Here is a 25,478-nt window from a genome sequence, read left to right as displayed (position 1 = left end):
CTTTTGCTAGTCTCTCCCTAATAATAAAGCACGGATTGACTTTGTCAGGTTCACCGTCACAATACGCTTTCTTTATGTAAATTTACGCTTTCACCATTTATAAAATATATAAGCGAGGTGGTACTAATTCGGGAAACCACGTCGTGTGCATCAAACGATCCAAACAATACCCGCCCGTGCGCTTCGGCCCAGTAAATCAGGCCCACATGCCCGTTTGCAGCCCATAAAATAATGGCGCAACCACCAGAGCTAGCTGTGTTTGTTGTAGAAAAGCACGGGCTCTCCCTCTCCTCCCGATCTCAGCTGCCACGAGGCGACCGACCCCGGCGACGCTCAATCCGGTGCTGCACCGGCCGCCGGTCGACGCCGGCGAGGATTTGTGCCCTCTCCCGACCCACGTCTCTCTCTCTCTCGCGAAATAGGATTGGGCGCCGCCGTCGTTTTCCTGGTTGAAGGCGGCCAGAGCGCCGCACGGGAGGCCTTTGTCGAGCGAAGCCCTGGATCACGCACGGCGTTCCCACGGAGGGACAGGGCGGCGGATTCGAGGATGGGCGCGGCAGGCGGAGCTCTGTCCTCCTTTGTCCTCTCCCATCGAGTGCTGGATCGAAGAAGCATCAGCTCACCCCACCTCCATCCCGTCTCCTCTCCTACATCGGCCACACCACGCCGCGCTCGTGGAGCGGAGTCGCAGAAGCACGACGCCGACTGCGGCGGAGTGAGGAGAGCTCGTCCGGTCGTCTTGTCCCTCCAAGGCAGGATCAGGCCCAACCTCCACGCCACCAGCTCCACCCCATATCTCTTGCCTTTCAGGTTAGTTTCAGGTCCGCTTAAAAGTTTCAGGTTAGCTCATCTAAAAAGCAGTTTCAGGTTAGTCCGCATAATTTAGTTACAAGTGTTATTTGGTTGACTGTCGTTGTTACTTATCCGATCTGAATCTAAAGGTTCCATGTTTCTGACAAAACAATGGCTGATTTGCTAGCTGTAGAGTGCAAGCTAAATGATACAGGCTCTGCTGTGAAAACCAACGGGTCTCTTCTTTTACAAGCTTTTGCTACAGTTGAATTACTCAATATGTGTGTGTGTTTTATATCATCTGGTGATCAAGTTTTAATGTATCTTGATGAAATGTAGACCTTTGTAACATATTTGCACCTTTGGAGTAACATATGATGTCCTTTATCAGTATGGCTGATCCTTCGCCCTTATTTCCTCTACTTGTTGATATGTGTCTGCTGGAACAAGCTGGTTCAATGGTGCCTTCAGCAAAGTCGCCGAGGCTGGTCATGTTGCCGGCTCAAGAACAACAGAAAAGTTCCAGATAGTTGTGTCAAATATATCAGCCAAAGTAAGTCAATAATAAATTTTACTTGGTAAACTAATGACAAGAAAGATAATCAGTGCCATTAAAGATATGTAGAAACACTAAAGAGCTGCATTCTGCACTTATTGTGTAGTCCAAACTGCGATGAAGCAGAACTTTATTTGCATTATGGTCAATAGGCATGCCCAATAAACATACCTTTGAAACATCCTCTTGTTGCTGCCAGTGCACACATGATTCTCAAGTTTGGGAGCTAACCGATCATAGTTCTAGCGTTAGATGCTACTCTCTTCCCCTGAACATTAGCAAGCCAACATCATATTCTTGCCTGCAGATAGTAGAGCCAGTCTTGATCCCTGATTAGAATTCAATCATTTAGATAAACTCCCAATTAAGAGATCACAAACACCCAGCAAGGGATATAGAGTCGAGTGCTGGAACAATTGGTCCATTCAGTCATAGTTTTTTTTTCTATTCACTCTAGGACGTATATGTTTTGAGATATTTGCAGAATATATGATGCTGTGATAACAATAGTGTCGTTGCTCACTGCTTTTTTTAGCTTTTGGCAACATAAGTGGCATTTCGGAAGGTAATTTCTTTTTTGCATAGCTCCACGAGTAAATGTGCTTTTGAAAAGTCTTTCTTTAGCGAATCTACATGCACATTTTCTCATTCTTTGCGGTATATTATTTCAAATAGTGTGGTTTATTTGCAAGCTTACTGTGTCACAACATTGTTTGCTGCTTCTCATTGTCCAATTCCTCTTTTTTCCTCTTGCTGTAATAGGGACCTGCCGTCGTTGCTTGAGCTTGTTGAGTTTGTTCTGGGAGCTCCTCTTCCTGGGGAAAATCTGTTGGAAACCTTGAGCAAGCATCTAATGTTGGCTGTGTCATCAAGCTTTGGCTTGTAACTGTGTATTTCTCTCCTTCTCATCTTCTTCTTTGAGGAGGTTTATTTTCAGGGAGTCTTGACAGATTTGGTAGAGGATCTAAATTTTCTTTAGAATTTTAGAACCACTATCCTTTTTAGTGTCGGTGTTCAATTGATTATAGATGATAGTGACATTTTGGACCATGGTCCTGGTTCGGTGTGGTTTCATGATTGTCATACAGTACACTAAATTTTCTGAGTATTGCACACGCCTGAGTAAATATGGGTCGAGGTAATCTAACCTTATACTACATATTCAATTAATACACGTTCTTATTGAAAAAGATATACCAAATACCATTTTGTAATGGATAGCACACTTTTAAATAATGGACATAACAATTAACGCTTTCCTTGTAGTGAAGAACAACTGTGTTTGCACATACAATCTTCACTTAATTTGAGGACATGTCCAATTTTTCTCCCGTTGCAACGCACGGGCATATGTGCTAGTCTTTCCCTAATAATAAAGCACGGATCGACTTTGTCGGGTTCACCGTCACAATACGCTTCTTCCCATGAATTTATGCTTTTAGTTTGAATTTAAAACATATACATGAGGTGGTACTAATGTTGCCATCGGTATAGATTCGACAAATTAAGTTTTTCTATCCGTCATGGGCTTTGCCCCACATGGGCCGAGATTGTGAGCAGCGACTTTGCCCTTGCATATGGGCCGAGATTGTAGAGGAGCGCAGCAAAAATTCGTTGATTTTCATGGGAATCGAACTAATGACCTGCCGTTTCATCCCAACGTGCACGACCAACTAGGCTAAAGCCGCACATGTGTTAGCTTATGAATTGCCTGAAAAATAAGCAGAGCTGCCCCGAGAATCTAATAAATAAATGATTATCTGCAATTAGAAAGACAAGAAAGGAAGGAATAACGCCAAGAAAGAAAAGGCAAATCAAGAAGTTGACTCCACGGGAAGGCAATGATTTAATTAGTGCAGCTTGATTGCTTTCCTACTTAAAAGCGGAGATGCAGATCTAAAAAAAGCAAGATGCACGTGGGGATAATTATTGTCGCTGATTGCCTTCCTATTTAAAAAGCGGGCATATATATGCATATCACGAAATTAATTAGTAGGGAATCTAACATTAAATTATTTTATTTTATATTTGAACTTTCTGCTATTAATCTGATTTTTAGATAAAATCAACCTTTTTAATTGTACAATTTTGAACAAAAGTTTCTACATTCCATAATTTTCTTCCTCGGTTCCTGATTTTAGCTAATTTTTTTAATTTTTTTCAAAAAGGTGCACTAGACTTTTTTTCAATTTTTTTACCTTCCTCTATCGATATAGGTATAGAATTTGTCACAGTTGAGCAGAAGAAGGGTGCTTTGTCAAATTGACTAGAAGAAGGTGCCCATGGAGCAAGTTGGTGAAATGAACAAGATCGAACAATTCTCGCTAAATTTGAATTCACACCAAAAGTTTCCCCCGTTGTAACGCACGGGCATCTGTGCTATAATCTATCCCTAATAATAATAAAGCACGGATTGACTTTGTCGGGTTCACCGTCACAATACGCTTCTTCCCGTGAATTTACGTTTTCAGTTTAAATTTTAAATATATACGCGAGATGGTACTAATGCTTCTGCTCGTACCACGTCGTTATCGTTAATTTTATTTAATGACGTCGCTATGTTGGGCTTCCGCCTGAATCTGTACGTCGCTTTGCTGGGCCTCCGTACGGGCCAGAGTAGGCACGTGCGTCGCGTCCGACCACGTCCATCCCGATCTCCTCCCCTGATCCAGGGCGTTTCCTTTAGGTCATTGTCGGAATGCCAAAAAAAATTGCGAATGTCTGGATTCGAACTCGGGTTGTCTAGGAAAGAGCACGTAGCCGCTAGCAAGGCTGATGTTTCTTGCAACAAAAAGAAACTCTTTTTTCTTTCTATGCAACTCTCAAAGCCTGGGCCATGCGCCTATCTCAATTGCTCCTTTTGTCCCTCATCTGTTTTGTCCTTCGCATGGGCCGAGCTGGGCCTGGTCTAAGAAAAGAAACGACGTTCATTGTCAAACTAATTAGTCTCACCTTGCCCCTTTCAATTAAAGTGCACTAATTTATATAGGCCTGTGAGTTTTACTACATCACCAGGCAGCCTTGGGTCGATTGAGGAAGGATGAGATGAGGCCAATTACACGAGAAATAAAAAGAAGGAAAGAGAAGCAAGGTCACAGAAATAAGGAAGGAAAGGGAGGGAAAGATAAAAGGAAAGAGTAGGCCTTCTATATATGTGCTCAGGACAGAAATTAGGAAGGAGATGGAGGCAGGAAGAAAAGGGAGGGAAAGATAAAAGGAAAGATAAATGATGGAAGGGAGGCTGGTTCACATACTCAGACTTTGTGTTGAGGGTCTTTTATTTTTTCCACTTCCTTGACGTTCTTTTCAAGTCATCATTGTTGCTTCCTGCACCAAACAAATTTATTCGTGGGATAAATGTAATAGTGTTCTATAGTACAAACTTAGATACGCTGGTTGAAACCAGCGCAACGAACTAGCGGTGCTATGTAGCAATCAATATTAGCTAAATTATGAGCAACTTTATTTTTATTGCGCTCAATTTTCAACGGAACCAACCCATGCAGATCGAGGAGCTTCTTCATCACCACAATAAAAATGACCCCAATGAAACAAACATATGTTGCCTCGCCGCAATTGCTCTTTTGCTTGTGAGCTTTGGGAGGCCCTCTGCCATATGGATGTAGATGATCAAGAAGAGTTCAAAAAAAACAATCTCATTTTTTTCAGAAAATTAAAAGTGTTTTTTGTCACCCGAAACTTGGTTAGGGCATGTACAATGCAGGCGCTAGGAATAAAATCCTGGCAACTTTTGCATCACCCCGGCTACTTTCGGCCTCAGACACATAACCTAGAGTCGGACACTAAAAAAAAGTATACACAATGTAGCTGCTAGGGTTGTATGATTGTGCATGTTAATTTGCTCAAGATTTTAAACGCTCTTGCATTGGAGCCGGCCTTAGGGTGATATTTTTAACCTTGTCATATGTTGGTCATTAGCTATTAATGATGTTCGTGTATGATAACTGATTCCGCATGAGCTTGTCAGTTAATGCTAGCCTACATAGACAGTGTGTTATGTTGTGGATCAGCTCATCATCTTGAGATTGATCACATTTGGGTGCATTGTGATCACATAGACATCACAACTATCTCGGACAAGCGCCAGGGAAGAGGATAAGGTGCGAAAAGGCAAGGGGTGTTTGATATTGATTTTCACCCGTTGCAACGCACGGGCCTTTTTGCTATCTATCCCTCCCTAATAATAAAGCACGGATTGACTTTGTCGGGTTCACCGTCATAATACGCTTCTTCCCGTGAATTTACGCTTTCCGTAAATTTTATAATTTTCTCCGTTTGCATACAAATCCACGTTTTCTTCGTCGGTTGGTCCGGTCCGTCGCAATCCTTCCTACGTCAAGTGCTTGGGCCACATCGCCACATTGGGCCTCAGCCCGCTATCAGGCTGTTGTGAAAATAAAGAAGGTGGAGAAAAATAATTGCTCACAGGGGATCGAGCTCACAACCTCCACTTCAATGTTGAGCGCTGCCACCAATTGAGACAAGTCATGTTTACATGTAAAAGTAGAGAGGATACGTATACATAGCGATCATGCTTCCCAAAAAGAAGGAATTAAGGGAGAAGAGGAATTATAAAGGAGAATTAAATCGGGCGCTCATATATGAAGGAATGAAAGGGAAAATTATGGGGAGAGAGATAGTTTGGTGAAATTAATGGGAGAGAGACCAGATCAAATCGCAGCAATCCCGAATTATGGGAGAAAGACCCCAATTAAATCTTGCTCATACTACAAGTGGAATGGAATGGAGGAATTAATTCAAGGCGGATTGATGGATTTAATGGAGGCCGATTATTAATTAAAGAGACCGATTAAATCGGCATTCATGCACAATGCCTGGAATGGGTCCAAAATGTGCCAATATTCCACATGTTTTTTTAAATCACAATATTCCACAAGTTGGACAGAGAAATATACTACAAGTGGCACGCAGGCTAAGATATCGGTTGTGATCTAGAAAAGTAGGCATGATAAACAGTGTACACATGTTTAATAAAATAAAAAGGAAAATAGATAATGGAAGATGAATATATTGAAAGTTTTTCGCAAAAAAGGAAATATACTTACTCCTTATATGCGACAATCATTGTGTACCAAATGGTTTAAGGCGTGACTGGTACGCAATTACTCCGAATAGTAATGTTTTCTCTTTTTGTTGGACGTTGCTTATCTCCTTTGATTACTAAGCCTTTTAATATCTTTGATTTTTTACTTCCTGTTTTGATGTCAGCTTCACGTTAGCTTCACAAGTGAAACACGAACACGAGGTGCATCATTTTGCTTCTAACATCAGGGAATTTCTTTTCTTTCTTGAAGTATTAGCGAATTATCACTCTTTGTGTCAAGAATATGGTCCTTGGTACTTTAATTTACTTCTAATATTGTTATGCTACCTGCAACATTATTTAAATAGTAAATTGTATTTTGAGTTTATAACCATTTTCATTTTGTACCGTTGCAACGCACGGGCATTTTTGCTATCTCTCCCTAATAATAAACCACGGATTGACTTTGTCGGGTTCACCGTCACAATACGCTTTCTTTTCATGTCGTAATACGCTTTTACAATTCGTGTAGACAAAATAAAAATCCAAGGTGGTACTATTCCCGGAGAGCTCTAACAGTCGAGCTTTGGATGAAACCTCGTGTACGTAATCGGGCCGGCCCAGTCGAGCTTTGGCTGAAACCTCGCGTATGTAATCGGGCCGGCCCATAACCAGGAAACAAGAACGTAAAAATAGCACGAAAAACAAAACCACACATGATGGGTTCGATCTCGCGACCTCACGCTAGGTAGCAGGGACGCCAACCACATGAGCTAGCTGTTGATTATGCTCAAATTGCAGCGCCCCAGTTAAAGTAGTTTAGCGACAGGTCTATTTATTTTTCTTAAATATTTTCAACAATTCTTGGAAACAAGTGTGGACGATTTTCCTTAAAATATTTGAATATGAATACGTTTTTAAAATCGTCAATAAATATCGAAAATTCAAACAAAATTTCGAAACCTGAACAAATTTTGCAATTCCAAATGTTTATTTATTTTTGATATACGTTGTATTTTTAGAAGAATATACATTGAACTTTTTTTACATAAATTTAACAATTTTACATACAAATTGAACATTTTTCTCCCGTTGCAACACATGGGTCTGTCGGGTTCACCGTCACAATACGCTTCTTTCCGTGATTTTACGCTTTCAGTTTGAATTTAAAATATATTCAAGGTGGTACTAAATTTTATAATTTCCGTCCGTCTTGACTTGTCCGTACGTCAGCTTTCATCTCGCGTCCTCAAATATTAGATTCAACCTAGGCAGCCCATTATTCTGGTCCACCTAGCCCAACAAACAAATAGAAATCAGAGAGCTAAGACGAGGGCGGACTCTCGATCAGTTTGGAGTTTTCCCTTGACCCTCCCATAAATATGGGCTCAAGATTCAGGAAAGAGAGAAGGGGAGGAGGTGGATCCCCTGGAGGCGGAAGGAGCCGGTTGACGGCCGATTTGACGGGGCACTTCATCTCGACCATGAGACCGCGGTAGTGTACGGTCGCACACATCAGCCATCTCATCAAGCGAGGACGCGGGGGCGCTGCCATCGCTGCTTTTGAGAACCCACCGGTCCAGCGGACAGCCATGGTCGATTGGAGCTGCTAAGACAGCGGCGGCGCAGGCGCGCAACCCCATTTTGAGGTGTGGTGGCTCGTGTCAAGGAGCCAACCATGATTTAGAAGGAACGATTTGATTATCTTCTCATGTACGTGAATAATACAGTCTGATCAACACACAATTGAGACTTTGAGATCGATCAAACGCCATTGGCCGAAGTTGCTCGTTCAGCTGGTTCGTCAATTGGTCCTTCTGACCGCCAACAATACGGCCATATGGGAACTAGAAAACCAATGCATACAACCACGAGATCATGATCCAGAAAAACCAGATCCACCACTGATCCGCTGCTCTGGCTACCGTTCGTCGTCGAGCGCCTGCACCGTTCCCGCGCCGCCCTCTGCCCATACTGTACTCACAAATCACCATGTCGTCTTCCTTGACTGGAAACTCTAGGAAAGATGGCTTTATCACATTGAAGCACCGCCGCCGCCGCCGCTATAACCAATGCCACAAGTAATATCTGGGTGATCAGGGCACCGGATGACGATTAGCTGGATGCATGCTTATCAACTGAGGGCAAGCAGCTAGATGCATGTACGGATGATTACTGCAGGCGGACCGAGATAAAAGTACTAACTACTTCGAGCACGTCACATCCTCAGGTGTGTTCCTATGCATATGTCATTATGTGCATGAAGCAAATAGCTAGATGCAGTATTGACATTAACTAAACTGAATTAGACTTCAAGATACTTTTTATTTTCTATTAGTGCCACATCTGTCACAATCTATATCCACAATTACTCACGCTTGTCGTCGTCTCCATAAAAAACTCAAGGTCTATCCGAAGTAAATATATTTGTCGTTGCATTACTTAGAGCCAATAATATATGTACATGTGTTTTTCAACTATTTAGAGATCTATATAGAGATACTATGTGATAGTATATCATTATTGCTAAAAGGTTTGCTTCCACTGAGCATGTATGAGTATGCGCAGATAATTTCACACTTTGAAGGAAGTTTGTTTAGTTTTCAGACCTAAGTTAAGTTTATTTCGATCCAAATCCAACAATAAAATTTGGATAATTTCTCAATGTTATCTACAATGAGTGGCATGTATATACCATGACTAATCAGCTTGATCAATAATGTATTTTTGTATTTTTGCAGTTCCTTTTTTTGCGAAAGAAGGAACTTTCATTAATCAAACGAGATGATTACATTTAGACTTAACTATGCTACTATCTCTTCGGGGAAGTTTCAAAGCCAACACACAGTTCACTATTGCGCCCGTCCTATACAAGCAAGGGTGTGGCTAGCAGCATTAGCATGTTGAGTGATCTTAAGTAGACTAATGTTCCTCCTGCATATGTATTTTTGTGGTTCATATATGGTGAAAATTTTATATGTCAACTTTCACATACACATATCTGAGTAATACCACCTCCGATCCATAATAAGTATCGTAGTCTTGAACTAAACCCAGTTTAAAACTGCGACACTTATTTTATTTTAGATAGGAGGGGGTATCATTTTTATTTTTTTTCAAGGATGAGTGTTGCATCTCAATAGTAGCATGGCTGTCGAATGCCCGGCAATTTTACACCAAACGAAAGATAAGTCGAGGCAGAAGCCGACTGATTGGGTGCTATAGTTCACCACGGGAGGTAAACAGTCAAATACCATATGAATTGTCAAATTCATTTTGTACCCGTTGCAACGCACGGGCTTTTTTGTTAGTCTCTCCCTAATAATAAAGCATGGATTGACTTTGTCGGGTTCACCGTCACAATACGCTTCTCCTCGTAAGTTTACGCTTTCACTTTGTATTTCGTAAGAAGGAAGTTGCAAACCAAAACTGTTGGTTTTTTTTTTAGATTCTGAACTTCAGGGGTGGGGTGTCTTTAGCCATGCTTATTGGATAAGGTTAGGACCATGGGCTATTTTTTAAAACTCCCGCTGCAACGCACGAGCATGTTTTCTATGCTATAAAAAACACTAATCTGCTTAACCTTATTATCGATGTTTATTAAAATTGGATATATAATGGTGCATAATGGAACATGAAGCCAGTTGTGCCCCTTTTTCGCCCGGTGCAACGCACGGGCATTTGTGCTAGTCTTTCCCTATAATAATAAAGCACGCATTGACTTTGTCGGGTTCACCGTCATGGCGTTTTTGCACAAAGGTCCCTGTGATTTTGTGTGTTCAACCCGCAATCCAGCATTAATCTGCCACGAAAAAACGATTCGCTGAAAGAAAATACCCGTACACATCTGGCTCCTGGCCTCGACCCTGGCTAGGCCGAGCCAAATCCCCTAGCCACCGCCGCACCACTCGCCGCCGCGGCCGACCTCAACCCGCCCACCACCGCGCACGCACCTCTGCCCGCTCGCGAGCCTCCACCCGCGCGCTCCGCTCTGCGACGCCTGCGCCGCAGCGCGCGCCGCCCTCCGCTGCCAAATCGGCGCCCCCGGGGCCACGCTCTGCGCCGGCTGCGCCGACTGCCGCGCGCCGCTGGAAGGCGGCGGTGGAGCCTCCCTCGTGGAGGATTACACCGGCTGCCCCACGCTTTCCGAGATCCTCCGCATCCTCTCCGTGAAGCGCCGTCGGCGCGGGAGGACTTCGATGCCTGGCTCGCCGACAACCTCCTCCAAGTCCTACAGGAGGTTCAGGTACAACATCTACAAAATCGTGTTCGTGTATGTCGGGTCGACAGATGAATCAATCTCCTTTCAAGTTTCAACCCATCAACCTTCGTGTATGTAGATGTGTGTATCAAGGACACACGGATCCATTGGCCTGCGTACCACACATCCCTTCACTAATTCCATCAGTGTCATTCTTAACAAGGTAAGTATGATTCCCCCATCCCTGATTTTCTTAATTGATCTTTGATCCTTGATCCCTAATGTCGTTACATTTTATTGATTCTATAAACGATCTCAAACAGGAACATACCATGATTTAGATGGAACCATTTTTTAGGCTACAATTCCTATAACTTTCCTTGTCAATTTGATAAAATTACATGTGTGATGGAGGTTGTAACCTATTACGGTTTACATTGTCAGAATTCTTCAAGACCCTCTGTCGGTCCTCACTATCTTTGAAACAATCTGATTTCTGTGTCATTGCTAAACATATGTATATATTTGGTGTGCTGGATTTTCTGATGTAGATGCTATATAAGAGGAAGCTATTCGACAATCCTGCCCAAGTTGGTACGGATTAGCTCGATTTTATTCAGTAAATATTTATGCTTGATAGATACAAGCCTCCCTCTTTTGCCCTTCTTTTCTCCATCCTCTGCAGGTCTCCAGCACATGGGAATCGTTGTCGTCAGGAGCATGCTTGTGACATCATTACAATACGTAATGCAGGGCAAAAGGATGTTGTCAGGAATAAAAACTAATTTAATAATTTCCTATTCTTTTTCCTTGCCCGTTTCCGCCGTCATATACACTATATGTCCCACTGTAACGCACAGCCAAATTTGTATTCTTGACAGTTTTAGTCATCTCTGCTGCAGCTAAGTGTTCAGTTGCAATCTCTAGCCAAGTTCCCTTTGTTGTTGTGTTGAATTTGAGGAAAGGCGGCCAAGCAGCTCGTGGCAGCTGTGTCGCGCCTGCTTCACCGCTGCCTTGACTTGCCGACGACGTCGCCGGTTGAGCCGCAGGGGTGCAAGATCGTCGTGGGACCCATTGCCATGGGCGCCGAGTATGCTTGATTGCCATGTCGGAGGCAAAGCTCCTAGAGCTTGGTGGTGTGTGTGTGATTTTTTTTCTCCCGTTGCAATGCATCAATCCATTTATTCATGCATCCGTCGATTTACTTTGAATTTTTTTCAGTCGTCGAACATTAACTGGATTTGTTCATGGATATGCAGTGTGACAAGTCGTGTGAGATGAAGGTGGTGAACCGTCTCAATGTTAAGCCAAGTATGTGGAGGATATGCCATGGATGATGTGGACAGGTAAGGGTAAAAGTTTGAGCTGTCAATTTTTGTGTGATCGAGCTCCTGTATGGTCAAACCTAAAAAGTTCAGTGAAGATTCAGATTACATATGGATTCCTTTTGTTGCCTACAATGCTATAATCACGCTCAACTATGTGCATGGAGTACCAGAGATGATGCAAAAATTGCTTGCCGATAGGCAGCTGGGCGCATGCATAATTGTCGAGGAGGCCGAAGCCAACGCTATTCTGGTTTGACTGAATAACGTATCCTGAGGCTCCCTTGTGGTGGAGATCGACTATGCAGAGGGGAAAGGAGCTAGGGGCTGATTCTGTAAGCAGATCATTGTCCTACCCAATTATTGTTGATATTAAATCTGCCTTGAATAAATATCACATCAGGACTGTCAGAAGGACAAACAATGGGCTGGCTCATGAACTAGCCAACTTTTCCAAAGCTCATGGAGACTTTGTGGTTGCGGATGGTGTCCCAGACCAACTACATGATCTACTCCGGAAGGAAAATGATGCAGCCTTAGCGTCGGTATCAGGCATTTTGATGGATGTAAAGCGGACTTGATTGTCTGTGATGGCGCCCCTGATTTAGATCTCAGATACTTTTTGGACGTAATTTGCAGTACCCATAAGATGCAGTGTCCAAAAATAATGCTACCTTAACCCTGCAGTTTATGTTTAGTATTCTACCTTAAAATGTTTACTTTTGGCGCAATAGCTTCTTTGGATTTTTATATTGAACATTGGACCATTTTTACTCAACCTTTGGATAATTTGTTGCTGTTTATGTTGTAGAACAACACATGTAACACAATGGTTCCACTAACTTGTTATATTTTCCACTAATGTCCTTCCTGCTTCCATCTACATTGCTGCCCCATCACTCCTCTACCAAATCCCAGCTTCATGGTGGATTCATCTACAGGTAGTTAATCTCCTAGCGCCGAATCACTGCACAGCTGCACATGAATTGTTATGGACCATTTGTTTTCTTCAGGAATCCACACCTACGGCAGTTCTCCTAGAAACCATCTGCCCGAAGTTCATCTCCCTACCACTCTGTTAGTACTTCTCTCACCCCATACGCCCTTGGCAGATCCACCTGTCTCTCTCATCTTACTCACAACTGATTGTTGTTGTTTTGCTGCAGAGTTTGTGACAGAACAGAGAATTGTTACAGCTGAGATCATAGACAAATCTTATGTTGCAACAACAGGTTTGGAGGTTATGCTGAGAATTAAAATGTCAAGGTTCAAAAAATAGATGCTTCAAGTATTTAATCTCTTCCAAATACTCTTATCATGTTCCTTTCAGTGGTTAGAGCCCACAACTAAGATATGTTTGCTTCACACTCATGCTTGTAATACGCCTATATGGTTTCTTATTTCATCATGTCCACGTTTGTAATTCACTGGTGCTTGACCGATAGTAGAGGTTAACCTTTTTTTTTTTGAGCCAAAGCTTCCAGTATTGTACTAATTATCTGTGCTCTTTGGTGCAGCGCTCACTCAACATATTGATATGTAAGTCAATTTTAACAAATAACTCTTTGCTTTGTCGTGGTGCCACAAATACATCAGACTTATCTGCACCTAGAACCGAATATTTGATTCTTTTTGCCTGCATGTCAACGTTATCGAAAATGATGTGCATAGTTATCCAGTTAGTTTTGTGAGAACTGATATGATAAACTACTGGAACCAATAGGATAAACTATAGTAGTACTGTTGCATTGGAACACATGATTCTCTGGTTGATATTTCGCATGATGCTTGCATTCAATATATAGAATCCTGCACCACAAACCATATGTTTGTGATCCCTATATGGTGTTCCAGTGGTGAAAACTGGAGCATATACTATGTTCAAATAATTTTTGTTACACATCAGGCATACATTGGATGGACGAACCATACAAATAGGAGTCAATCTGATATGGTTTAGTTACATATACTTTTTTGTTTTCTTCTGTTGTGTAGTCATCTCTTATAGTGACCACTAATTAGTACATATAAATTCAATTTTATGATCACTGTTAATATGAACAAGATTCTTGCTCTATGTCATTTATGGTTAGTGATATGTAACAGTGAGATGCACTATTTTTTTCATCCTGCTAGCAAAGCATCATTTTTGTTTTCGAGAAGATTTGATGATAGTGCAGCTTATAAACTTACTCCAGAATGGACCGACGTTAATAATTCTTTTTCAGATATTGGTCAATAGATTTGGCGATTTAACTCCCTTGATATTTTCAGTTGCTTTGGTTTTGTACCTAGATTCGACTATATTTAGGCTGCACACAGTACAAGCTATATTCAGATGTACAGGATGGTAGACGTGCATATCATGCTGGTTTTCTACTCTACAGTTTTGCACACCCATGGTGTCAATTTTTAACAGGATGGTAGACGTGCATAGTCTGGATTATAAGATGTTTCAATGCATGCGAATATGGCCTGATTTATTAACAAAGAACTCTATATGCTACTACTGTATGTGAAATGCATGTGTTTGCTGGACAATTGTTATTATTTTTAATGACAGTTCTATAGGCCTTGTTGGACAAGCAAATTCCCCCCTTTGTCGTGTTTTTATGCCAAATATATCGTGTTTATGTTTTTATATGACGATCGCATTGTACTTCCGTTGTGATTATGATCACAAGTGATAATCTATAATCCACCATTTTCTTGCCTGAAAAGAGGATTAAAAGATAAACAACATATGTTTCTGAAGTTTACACCTGTTTGGAAGGCCCCATATGAATACATTATCGATGCTGTACTGTTATTGTCAAGCCTATATTATATACTGTCCATATTATAATTAGCTAGAAGAAACAGTCTATCATGCTTCCATTTGATTCTCGAGTGCAAGGTCATAGTATGAAATGATATAAGCATGTCAGATTCAAGGAAGTTGCTGGTCTGATGTCACATTATACTATTTGTCCTTCCCCAAGTACTAAAAAAAAGAAAATGATGCATTTTCCTCTAATTAATCATTTTATTTACGATTGTACTGCGAATATGTATGAGGTTATCATATACTATTTCATAGAATGATCACCATGGTTGCCGTTTTGTATCTTTGTTTACTATTGCATCGTTGTTGCTTGATTAACTCGAAAACAATCATGATATTTACCCATCTTTGTACTAGGAATGTATGATATAGCCACCTACACCGACAGAAAAATAACCCATGAAGCAGGTTCTGCCATTTTTTTGCCTGGTGCAACGCACGGGCATTTGTACTAGTTATTTTTTTTTATAATAATAAAGCACGGATCGGCTTTGTCAGGTTCACTGTCACAATACGCTTTCTTCCCATGTCATAATACGCTTTTTCTTGTCCGTTTTTTCTTGATTTTGATATTTTTCTTGATATCCGAGGTGGTACTAATCGTTAATCAATTGGTAGTCCAAATCTATGCATGTACGTGAAACGATTGCTAATGTTTTCCGTAAGCACGTGTGCCTTCCTATCGGGCCATGTTGCTGCTAGGCCCTCAAATCGCTGCAACTCCTGACCTTTTATATGGGCCATCGATGGGCCTTTTCTTATGGAAAGCAAGCAACCTGAATTTTTGTGATTCAGCCATCAATATTTCTTCTCGAGAGCTCCTGTTCGGCGCCTGTTGCGCCCGAACAGCTTCCTGGTGCCTGTTACGGTGAAGGAACTATGCAGCGAACCTGTAGCGCAAAAAAAAAAAAAAAACCCGCAAAAAATCTGCCTCCACCAGAGCATTCGAACTCGGGCCACTCAGTTTCAGTCCCAGCGTCGCTAACCACTACAGCAACAAGACACTTTTAATTGCTAGAAAGCACCAACCTTATAAGAACAAGTGCGGTCGCGCTATTTATTGCACAATACCCACCATTAGATCACTTAAAATTTTAAATTATTTAGAAAAAATCGTGAATTTGAAAATGTTCATCATTTTTTAAGAACAATTCACATACTTAAAAAAAGGTTCATCGATGTTGAAAAAAGTTCATCGAATTTGAAGAAAAGTTCATCAATTTTAAAGAAAGTTCACCGGGTTTGAAAAAAGTTCACCGAGTTGAAAAAAAGCTCATCAAGCTTGAAAAAATTTCATCAAATTTGAAGAAAAGTTCATCAATTTTTAAAAAAGTTCACCGGGTTTGAAAAAGGTTCAACGGGTTTGAAAAAAGTTCAACGGGTTTGCAAAAAGTTCATCAATTTTGAAAAAAGTTCATATCGAGTTTTCAAAAAAGTTCATCAAATTTGAAGAAAAGTTCATCAAACTTGAAAAAAGTTCATCGAATTTGAAGAAAAGTTCATCAATTTTGAAAAAGGATCATCGAATTTGATAAGAAGTTCATCGAGTTTTAAGAAAAAATTATGAATTTAAAAAAAACGTCAAACCAGGAAGAAGATTAAAGAAAAAAAAGAAAGGTAGAAAGAACAACAGAATGGAAAGATGTAAACAATCACCTGAGGATTGGTGGCGGGATGGCTTGTGCGAACTACTTCTAAGCGGGAGGTTGTGTGTTCTTGTGTCACCTTATTCTCTTTTTTTGTGTTTTTTGGAAAACAGAAAAAAACAGAAGAAAGGAAGCAGATGGGCCGGCCCAGCGCGGAGTGCGGTATGCGCCCGTTTGCGGAAACGCATGTAACAGGCGCTAAAGGAGCCAAATAGGGTTTGCCTTTCTTCTCATCTAAAACAAAGGCAGCAATATTTCATGTTACATAATCCCACCTCGCTCTCTTATACACATACAGATTCAGACCAGTTTATATAGGATCACATGTTTCCTGAAATATCAACAAGAGTCCTAGATAACTACAGCGGGAACGGACGAGAGGCATCACATTGGCTGCACAGACGTACATATACATGTGACAGATAAACGGGAAACTGTGGGCTGTCTCGAGAATTGCACGGCGAAGACGACTGAAGCTGAGAATCTGATATGCAGCGCCGGCGACCATGGCGGATGCAGCGTTGGCCGCGATGGATGCTGCGACGCAGCACGGCGTCCATGGCGGAAACTCCAACACATTGCAATAGGTGCTGCGACGCAGCGCGAGACCTTGCTTCCCTCGCCTAGGACAGTAGAAGGATTTGTGGCCGAAGGCGCCACATACGAAGCGGGTCGCCTCTTTTCTGTAGATCTCCGCAAGATGACCCTTCTCCCCGCAACGATAGCACATAACGACGACGGTGGCCATGATGTGCGCGGTGCAGCGGCGCAGCGCCATCGGCTACAGCGGGTGCTGCGATGCAGCGTCGATAGGGACGGGTGATGGGATGCAAGGCGACGACGGATTGCGGCGGTAAATGGGGCTGCTTCGTCAATGGAGAAACAGAGATGCGGGAGATAGACCGACCGAGGAAGACTGCTGTTGTGGGAAGAGGGCAGCGATGTGTGGGTCCTCACAGAGACACGTGGTTGGACCACGAGAGGGTTTACACGAAGGAGAAATCAGCCGGTTGTTTTTAATCATTTTCCATGATGGTATCCTTAAAAGTGGAATTGTGACCTTGTGTGTCGTCTTGAGGAGGTATTAATGGAAGGATGGAATCCTTCAAAAGGAATACTGATTGTGGGGTAATTAAAGGAATGATGGAATGCAAAAAAAAAAAGGATTAGTAGTGTGGGCAAGGGTATTTACAGTCGAGGAGGGGCGTGCTGGGGTGGGATTCCAACCAAGTAACGCAACATGGCGTACGAGCAGATTCTGAAGAAAAACTATTCTATGATCGAACACATGAAAAAAATTCAGATTTCGACATACTTAGGTTTTCTATAAGGAAAACGCTTGCTTTTGACCGACTGATTTTCTGGAGAAAATCAGCCGCGTCCCGCGCGTGACACGTGTTCCGACGGGTCCCACCCATGACCCATAGTCTTATCTCCAGCGCGAGCACGGGAGCCACCCATTCCTTTTTCTATCTTCAACATCGTGATCCCGTTGCTCTCTGATGCTTTTCTCTCAGCGCACGCATGCTTTCTCTCCGCTGAAAGGATCGATATAGTTGACTAGAGGGGGGTGAATAGGCAACTAACAATTTTTAGCTTTTCTTTACCAAATTAAACTTTGCATCAAAATAGGTTGTCTAGATATGCAACTAAGTGAGCAACCTATATGATGCAACGACAACAAGCACGCAAGTAAGTAAGAGAAACAACACAAGTAAACTAGCGAAAGTAAAGGAACAAGATAACCAAGAGTGGAGCCGGTGGAGACGAGGATGTGTTACCGAAGTTCCTTCCTTTTGAAGGGAAGTACGTCTCCGTTGGAGCGGTGTGGAAGCACAATGCTCCCCAAGAAGCCACTAGGGCCACCGTATTCTCCTCACGCCCTCACACAATGCGAGATGCCGTGATTCCACTATTGGTGCCCTTGAAGGCGGCGACCGAACCTTTACAAACAAGGTTGGGGCAATCTCCACAACTTAATTGGAGGCTCCCAACGACACCACAAAGCTTCACCACAATGGACTATGGCTTCGCGGTGACCTCAACCGTCTAGGGTGCTCAAACACCCAAGAGTAATAAGATCCGCTAGGGATAAGTGGGGGAATCAAATTTCTCTTGGTGGAAGTGTAGATCGTGGCCTTCTCAACCAATCCCGAGCAAATCAACAAGTTTGATTGGCTAGGGAGAGAGATCGGGCGAAAATGGAGCTTGAAGCAACAATGGAGCTTTTGGGGGAAGAGGTAAGTCAACTTTGGGGAAGAAGACCCCTTTATATAGTGGGGGGAACAAACCAACCGTTACCCCCCCCTCTGCCCCGAAGAGAGCGGTAGTACCGCTGTGCCAGCGGTACTACCGCTTGCAACACTAAGCGGTACTATCGCCCAAAAGCGCGGTACTACCGCTTGGTCCACAGCGGTACTACCGTGGAGGGAGGGCGGTACTACCGCACAGGAGCGGTACTACGGCCCCCCACAGCCGCGGCCAGTACCGTAAAACCCGACACGAAAAATGAGCCCTCGAATCGAGGCGGTACTAGCACGAGACCAGAGCAGTACTACGGCTTGGGGCCACCAGCGGTACTACTGCTCTGGAGCGGTACTACCGCGCCCAGAGCGGTACTACCGCTTGTGGCACCCAAGCGGTACTACCGCTCCGTCCCGCGGTACTACCGCTGGGACCAGAGATAGCACACACACGGAGCTACTAGCGGTACTACTGCTCTGGGCGGTACTACCGCTCCGGAGCGGTACTACCGCTTGTACCACCCAAGCTGTACTACCGCTCTGGCCCGCGGTACTACCGCTGGGACCAGAGAGGGCACAAAGAAAGGAGAATCCAAGCCCATCAACGAAACGGAAAGGCTCGGAGGGAGGGGCAAAGGAAGTGTACGTGATGATTCCGCCCTAGCCTTTCCAAAGCGGACCCCCTCTTGATAGTACGGTGATCCCTATGAAACTAGTCCACCAAACTAATCCGAAAGGACTACACCGTCTTCGCTTTAAGTTCCGAGGGGAGGATATCGTCTCGTGCCCAAAAGAATGAATCTCTGAAAAACACTCAACGCACACGATTAGTCCGCGAAAGCATTGTCATCAATCACCAAAACACCTTAGGGATAAATATGCCCTTACAATCTCCCCCTTTTTGGTGGATTGATGACAATACGGGATTTGCACAACTGGGAAAAAACAAATGGCATAAGCAAACCCCAAGTCTCTAAAATATAGACGGGCTCCCCCTAGATGTGTGCCATCAAGATAGGTGCTTTGAGCTGCACGACACACATACTAGGATCAACACTCCCCCTGTATTTTAGAGACCAACAACCTAAGCGAGAAACAAGATAGCAGGATATATAACATAATTAAGCATATAACTCAAGAGATATCAAATGACTAGAGACAAAGATAAAGATATAATAATGATAGGGTAGCATATGTCTCACACCATATGACGCGAACTAAAGTCTTACGGAACACAAAACCAAGCAAACGCAAGTTCCAAGCAAAGCACAAGGTATCACATAACGAAAGCACAAAGGCAAAGACACACTCGCAGACGCAAATCTCTAAACTCTCTCCCCCCTTTGGCATCGAGACACCAAAAGGGGCAAAGAGCTAACCTACGGCTCCAGGTGAGAGCATCAGGACTCTGCGTGATCATCTGCACTGCCGTCCGCGCCCGGAAACTGCTCGGCATCGGAGTCGGTCCACGGACAGTGTTGCTGGATCCACTCCTCCTCCTCAGTAATCTGACCCTCTGAGCCGCTAGTGACTATCGCACCCATCTGACGCATCAGCTCCTTGTGTCGTCCTCTTGCCTTCTTCTCAGCCACATGAGTCATGTACTGACCATGAGACTCCATGCAGAACAGCTTCTTCATCTTGTGTTTCAGCTTCTTTGCCCAAGAGGGCTCTGCTGCAGAAGGCTCTGTCCCAGGTGGCACATACTCCTCATCATCATCCCCGGTATCAGCCTCGTCCTCGGTCTCCATGGCAGCAGCAGAAGATGGAGCTCCAGATCTACCCCAGTTATCCTTCTTCCTCAGACGCTTGATCTCATGAGAGACCAACTCTCCAGTCTCCAGCTGCTCATCAGGATAGGTACGTCTCCAGGCCCTCTCAATAAGCAACATGATGAACGGACCATAAATTGGGCACTTGCGCTCAGAGACAGCCGCCAAAAGCTCAGACCACATGACATGAGAGATGTCCAGAGACTCGCCGGTGTTTGCGTCCTTCTCACGCTGGCAGAAGAGAAGCATGTCCACAAGGTAAGAGTGCACCATGTCCAGATTCCCAATGCGAGGGAAGAGAGTCTCGCGGAAGATGCGGTGAAGGATGTCCAAATAGGTAGACAACTCATAGGTTTCCTTCCTGGTCTCAGGGTGGACCTTCCGAGTACAGTAGGGCCAGAGGGCTTGCTTGTGAGTGGAGGTGGTATTCTGGTGAGGACGAAAACCAACTGGAGTCTCAAGCCCTTGATCTTCCACCTCAAGCAGCCCCATGAAGGCCTGCCACTTGACAGCTAGCACCTTTCCATTTGTCATCCAAGTCAGAGTCCTGTCTGCGTCAGTCCCTAGGTGAACAGTGGCAAAGAACTGTGCCAGCAAATCTGCATCAAAGTCTTTGTTGAACTGCATGATCCTAAGAATGTTCAACTGAGAGCACATCTGTAGAGCATCACCAAAGTACTCAGGGTCCTTCTCCATGGCATCCGTGTTGATGGAATGAACATTGACATAGAGATTCTTCTTGGCTTTGATCACATCAAAGTATGTGGAATACTGAAACCGGTTCCAGAACGGGCGGTTGACAAGATTGGGTTCTTGTTCTTCCTCATAGGGGTTGCGCCTTTGCTTGTCCCAGAATTCCCTGCTAGACATCTCAGTCACTTTCCTGCCACTTGGCTTTGGTCGGCTGGCAATCTTCTTCGTGCGAGGAGGATTAGCACTTGAGGAAGCACCCCCTGCCGGCTGTGGAGCACTGGAAGAACCACCTGCAGGCTCAGATGAGCGGTACCGCTTCGACGTTGAACGCCCAGGGTTGACACGACGGACTTGCTGCTCAGGATGTTCATCACCGGCATCCATGGGAAGAGGACGAGGTGGGGATCGACTCCACCGAAGGAAATGGAGAGGAATGGTCCGAAGACGGAGGGCCGCCGGAGCCTTCCCGCGGCGAGATGGCGCTGGAGAGAGGAAGAGGAACCAGGGGACGAAGCAAATGGGTATGGGGTGGAGGAAACCACCCCTGCCCACGACTTAACCCCCTGGCCCCGCCCCTCAGCGGTAGTACCGTGGTGAGGGGCGGTAGTACCGCTTAGCCGAATAGGCGGTAGTACCGCTCTGTTGAGCGGTAGTACCGCTCCAGCGGTAGTACCGCTCCTTCACAACGGTAGTACCGCCCAGCGCAACACAAACTAGACTCTACACACATGGTGCAAAACGAAAGACGGGAAACAATGGCAAGAAGACCAACAAGAGCACTAGCAAGAGAACAAGAATCACACACCTCTATACGAGAGGGCGGTGGCCGAGGCCACCTATGTTTGAGTCACTTGGTATGGCACCGCGAAGAATTATCCTTGGGCCCATGACCAAAGCTCGTCTATGAAGCACAAGTACCATCAAAAATGGCTAATGTGGAAGAGTGAGATTAGTTTATGCATTGTGGGGGGAGGGAAAGTTCATTGAGAGAACAACACTCCCCCTACGTCCATGCCTACACCTAGACAAGAAAGCACAATGAATGTGAGGGGTGTGCAAAGGTTCAAACCACATTGCTCGAATCAATGATATTTAGCTCATGCCTTAACTCGCGAAATCTTGCTTCATCCAATGGCTTCGTGAAAATATCTGCAAGATTATCATGAGTGTTGACATAGTTGAGCTCGATCTCCCCTCGCCTAATATGATCCCGGATGAAGTGATACCGAATCTCAATATGCTTTGTCTTGAAGTGTTGCACCGGGTTGAGAGAAATCTTGATAGCACTTTCATTGTCACACCAAAGAGGCACTTTGTCACAAATGACACCGTAATCCTTTAAAGTTTGCCTCATCCATAAGAGTTGTGCACAACAACTTCCGGCCGCCACATACTCCGCTTCGGTGGACGAGAGAGACACACAACTTTGCTTTTTGGAAGACCAACTTACCAAAGAGCAACCAAGAAATTGGCACCCTCCGGAAGTGGACTTCCTATCCACTTTGTCTCCCGCCCAATAGGAGTCCGAAAAACCTACAAGCTTGAAGTTTGCTCCTCTTGGGTACCATAGGCCAAAGTTTGGGGTATGAGCCAAATATCGAAAGATTCGCTTGACCGCCACAAAGTGGCTTTCCTTAGGTGCGGCTTGAAACCGTTCACATATTCCCACACTCAACATGATATCCGGTCTAGATGCACAAAGGTAAAGCAAGGATCCAATCATAGAGTGATATACCTTTTGATCCACCGCTTTACCATTGGGATCAATGTCAAGTTGGCACTTGGTGGGCATTGGAGTGGAAGCCGGCTTGACATCACTTAGCTTGAATCTCTTTAGCATGTCTTGAGTGTATTTGGCTTGGTTGATGAAGGTTCCTTCTCTTCTTTGTTTGATTTCGAATCCGAGAAAGAACTTCAACTCTCCCATCATAGACATCTTGAACTTTGAGGTCATGAGAGCGGCAAATTCTTCATTGAAAGCTTTGTTAGGGGAACCAAAAATAATATCATCAACATATAGTTGGCACACAAACAACTCCCCTTTGACCTTCTTAGTAAAAAGAGTGGGGTCGATTTTCCCGATTTTGAATCCACGATCTTGTAACAACTCCGTAAGATGCTCATACCACGCACGTGGGGCTTGTTTAAGGCCATAGAGCGCCTTGTGGAGTTGATACACATGATCGGGGAAATAGGGATCTTCGAACCCGGGGGGTTGTTTGACATATACCAACTCATTTATGGGACCATTAAGAAAGGCACTCTTCACATCCATTTGTTGCAAAGTGAAATTATGATGAGAAGCATAAGCAATCAACAAACGAATAGATTCAAGACGAGCAACGGGGGCAAAGGTTTCACCGTAGTCGATACCCTCGACTTGGGAATAGCCTTGTGCCACTAGACGAGCCTTGTTGCGAACAATGATTCCATGAGCGTCTTGCTTGTTCTTGAATATCCACTTGGTTCCAATGACATTATGATTCCCGGTTGGCCTTGGCACTAACTTCCACACTTGGTTATGTTCGAAGTTGTTGAGTTCTTCATGCATGGCGTTGAGCCAATCCGGGTCCTCAAGCGCTTCATAAACCTTTTGGGGTTCGACACAAGAAACAAACGCATGATGTTCACAATAGTTTGCTAATTGTCTACGAGTGCTTACCCCCTTTCTTAGGCTTCCAACCACATTCTCCATGAGATGACCTTTGGTGGTGAGTTTGGAAGCGATCTTAGCGGCACGACGCTCCAATTCCTCCTCGGAAGTGAAGTGAGGAGGGGTAACTTGATCATCTCGAGCATCGTCTTGAGCTTGTTCTTGATCTTGAACTAGCTCGAGGGGAAGAACTTGACCTTGGGCATCATTTGGTGGATCACCACCATCTTGAGGTTGATCTTGCCCTTGATCGTGTTCATGAGGTTGAGGGCCTTCACTTTGTTCTTCGGAAGCGTGTGGGTCTTGGGTTGGTGATGGCTCCACTTGATTGGAGCATTGTCCTTCTCCTTCGGCCACAAGGGGTTCCTCAACGGGTAGGATATAACCAATACCCATTCTTCTTATGGCTTGGGGAGGAATTTCATCACCTACATCACAAGTACCACTTTGCTCCACTTGGGAGCCATTATTTTCATCAAACTCCACGTTACACGTCTCCTCAATAAGTCCCGTGGACTTATTGAGAACACGGTAAGCATGGGAGTTTGTAGCATAACCAACAAATATGCCCTCATGAGCTCTAGTCTCAAATTTAGACAAACGAACACCTTTCTTGAAAATGAAACACTTACACCCAAACACCCGAAAGTACTTGAGGTTGGGCTTGTTCCCGGTGAGGATCTCATATGGAGTCTTGTTCAAGCCTTTGCGAAGATAGAGCCGATTTGAAGCATGACACGCGGTGTTGATGGCTTCGGCCCAAAAGTTGTATGGAGACTTGAACTCCGCCATCATGGTCCTTGCCGCATCCATCAACGTCTGATTCTTCCTCTCCGCAACACCATTTTGTTGAGGGGTGTAAGGTGCGGAATATTGATGCTTGATCCCCTCATCACTGAGAAACTCATCCAAGGTGTAGTTCTTGAACTCGGTGCCGTTGTCACTTCTTATTGTCAAGATCTTTGTATTGTGTTGACGTTGGGCTTCATTTGCAAAGTCAATGACTGTTTGTTGGGTCTCACTCTTCCTCTTGAAGAAATACACCCACGTGTATCTAGAGTAGTCATCCACAATTACCAAGCAGTACTTTCTACCCCCAAGACTATCAAAGGATGGAGGCCCAAAGAGATCCAAATGAAGGAGCTCCAACGGCCTCTTCGAGTAAATAAGAGTCGTGGGAGGGTGAGCCTTCTCATGAAGCTTTCCTTCGATACAAGCACTGCAAGCACGATCTTTGGCAAAACTAACGTTCGTTAGTCCACGAACATGGTCCCCCTTGAGAAGACTTTGCAAAGATCTCATATTGACATGGGCTAAACGGCGATGCCACAGCCACCCCACGTCAACTTTAGCCATTAGGCATGTCGCGGTCTTAGTGAGTTGCTCCGAAAAGTTAATCACATAGAGACCGTTCTCGACATGCCCAACAAAGGCTACTTTAAGAGTCTTGCTCCACAAGAGGGCCACGGTATCAATATCAAAGAAGGTGGCAAAGCCCATGATAGCAAGTTGACGAACGGAAAGTAAATTGTATGCAAGGGACTCAACTAGCATGACCTTCTCGATCGTGAGATCATGAGAAATGGCAACTTTGCCGAGTCCCAGTACCTTAGAAGACGAGGCATCACCCCACTCGACATTGGTGGGCATAGATGGATTCTTGTGCACGTCCACCACCAAGTCCTTGCTTCCGGTCATATGATTTGTA

The 25,478-nt window shown here is 44.1% G+C and overlaps 1 long non-coding RNA gene across 4 annotated transcripts; it reads left to right on the top strand.

Annotated features, from left to right (window-relative positions):
* The first annotated feature begins 10,255 nt into the window (after window positions 1-10,255).
* Window positions 10,256-14,529, top strand: LOC123167596 (uncharacterized). 4 transcript variants are annotated; one of them, XR_006484000.1, is made up of 5 exons: window positions 10,256-10,659; window positions 10,754-11,208; window positions 11,300-11,750; window positions 11,874-13,016; window positions 13,106-14,529. It is a non-coding gene; the product is annotated as an uncharacterized lncRNA (long non-coding RNA). The 4 variants fall into 4 exon arrangements; XR_006483999.1 differs by having other exon boundaries at window positions 10,754-11,750; window positions 11,874-11,960; window positions 12,113-13,016; XR_006483998.1 differs by having other exon boundaries at window positions 10,754-11,750; window positions 11,874-12,880; window positions 12,953-13,016.
* The last annotated feature ends 10,949 nt before the right edge of the window (window positions 14,530-25,478 follow it).

The sequence above is a fragment of the Triticum aestivum genome, chromosome 7D (genome assembly GCF_018294505.1).
Source record: "Triticum aestivum cultivar Chinese Spring chromosome 7D, IWGSC CS RefSeq v2.1, whole genome shotgun sequence".
NCBI classification, from domain to species: domain Eukaryota; kingdom Viridiplantae; phylum Streptophyta; class Magnoliopsida; order Poales; family Poaceae; genus Triticum; species Triticum aestivum.
This window is presented reverse-complemented; position numbering and strand designations above follow the sequence as displayed.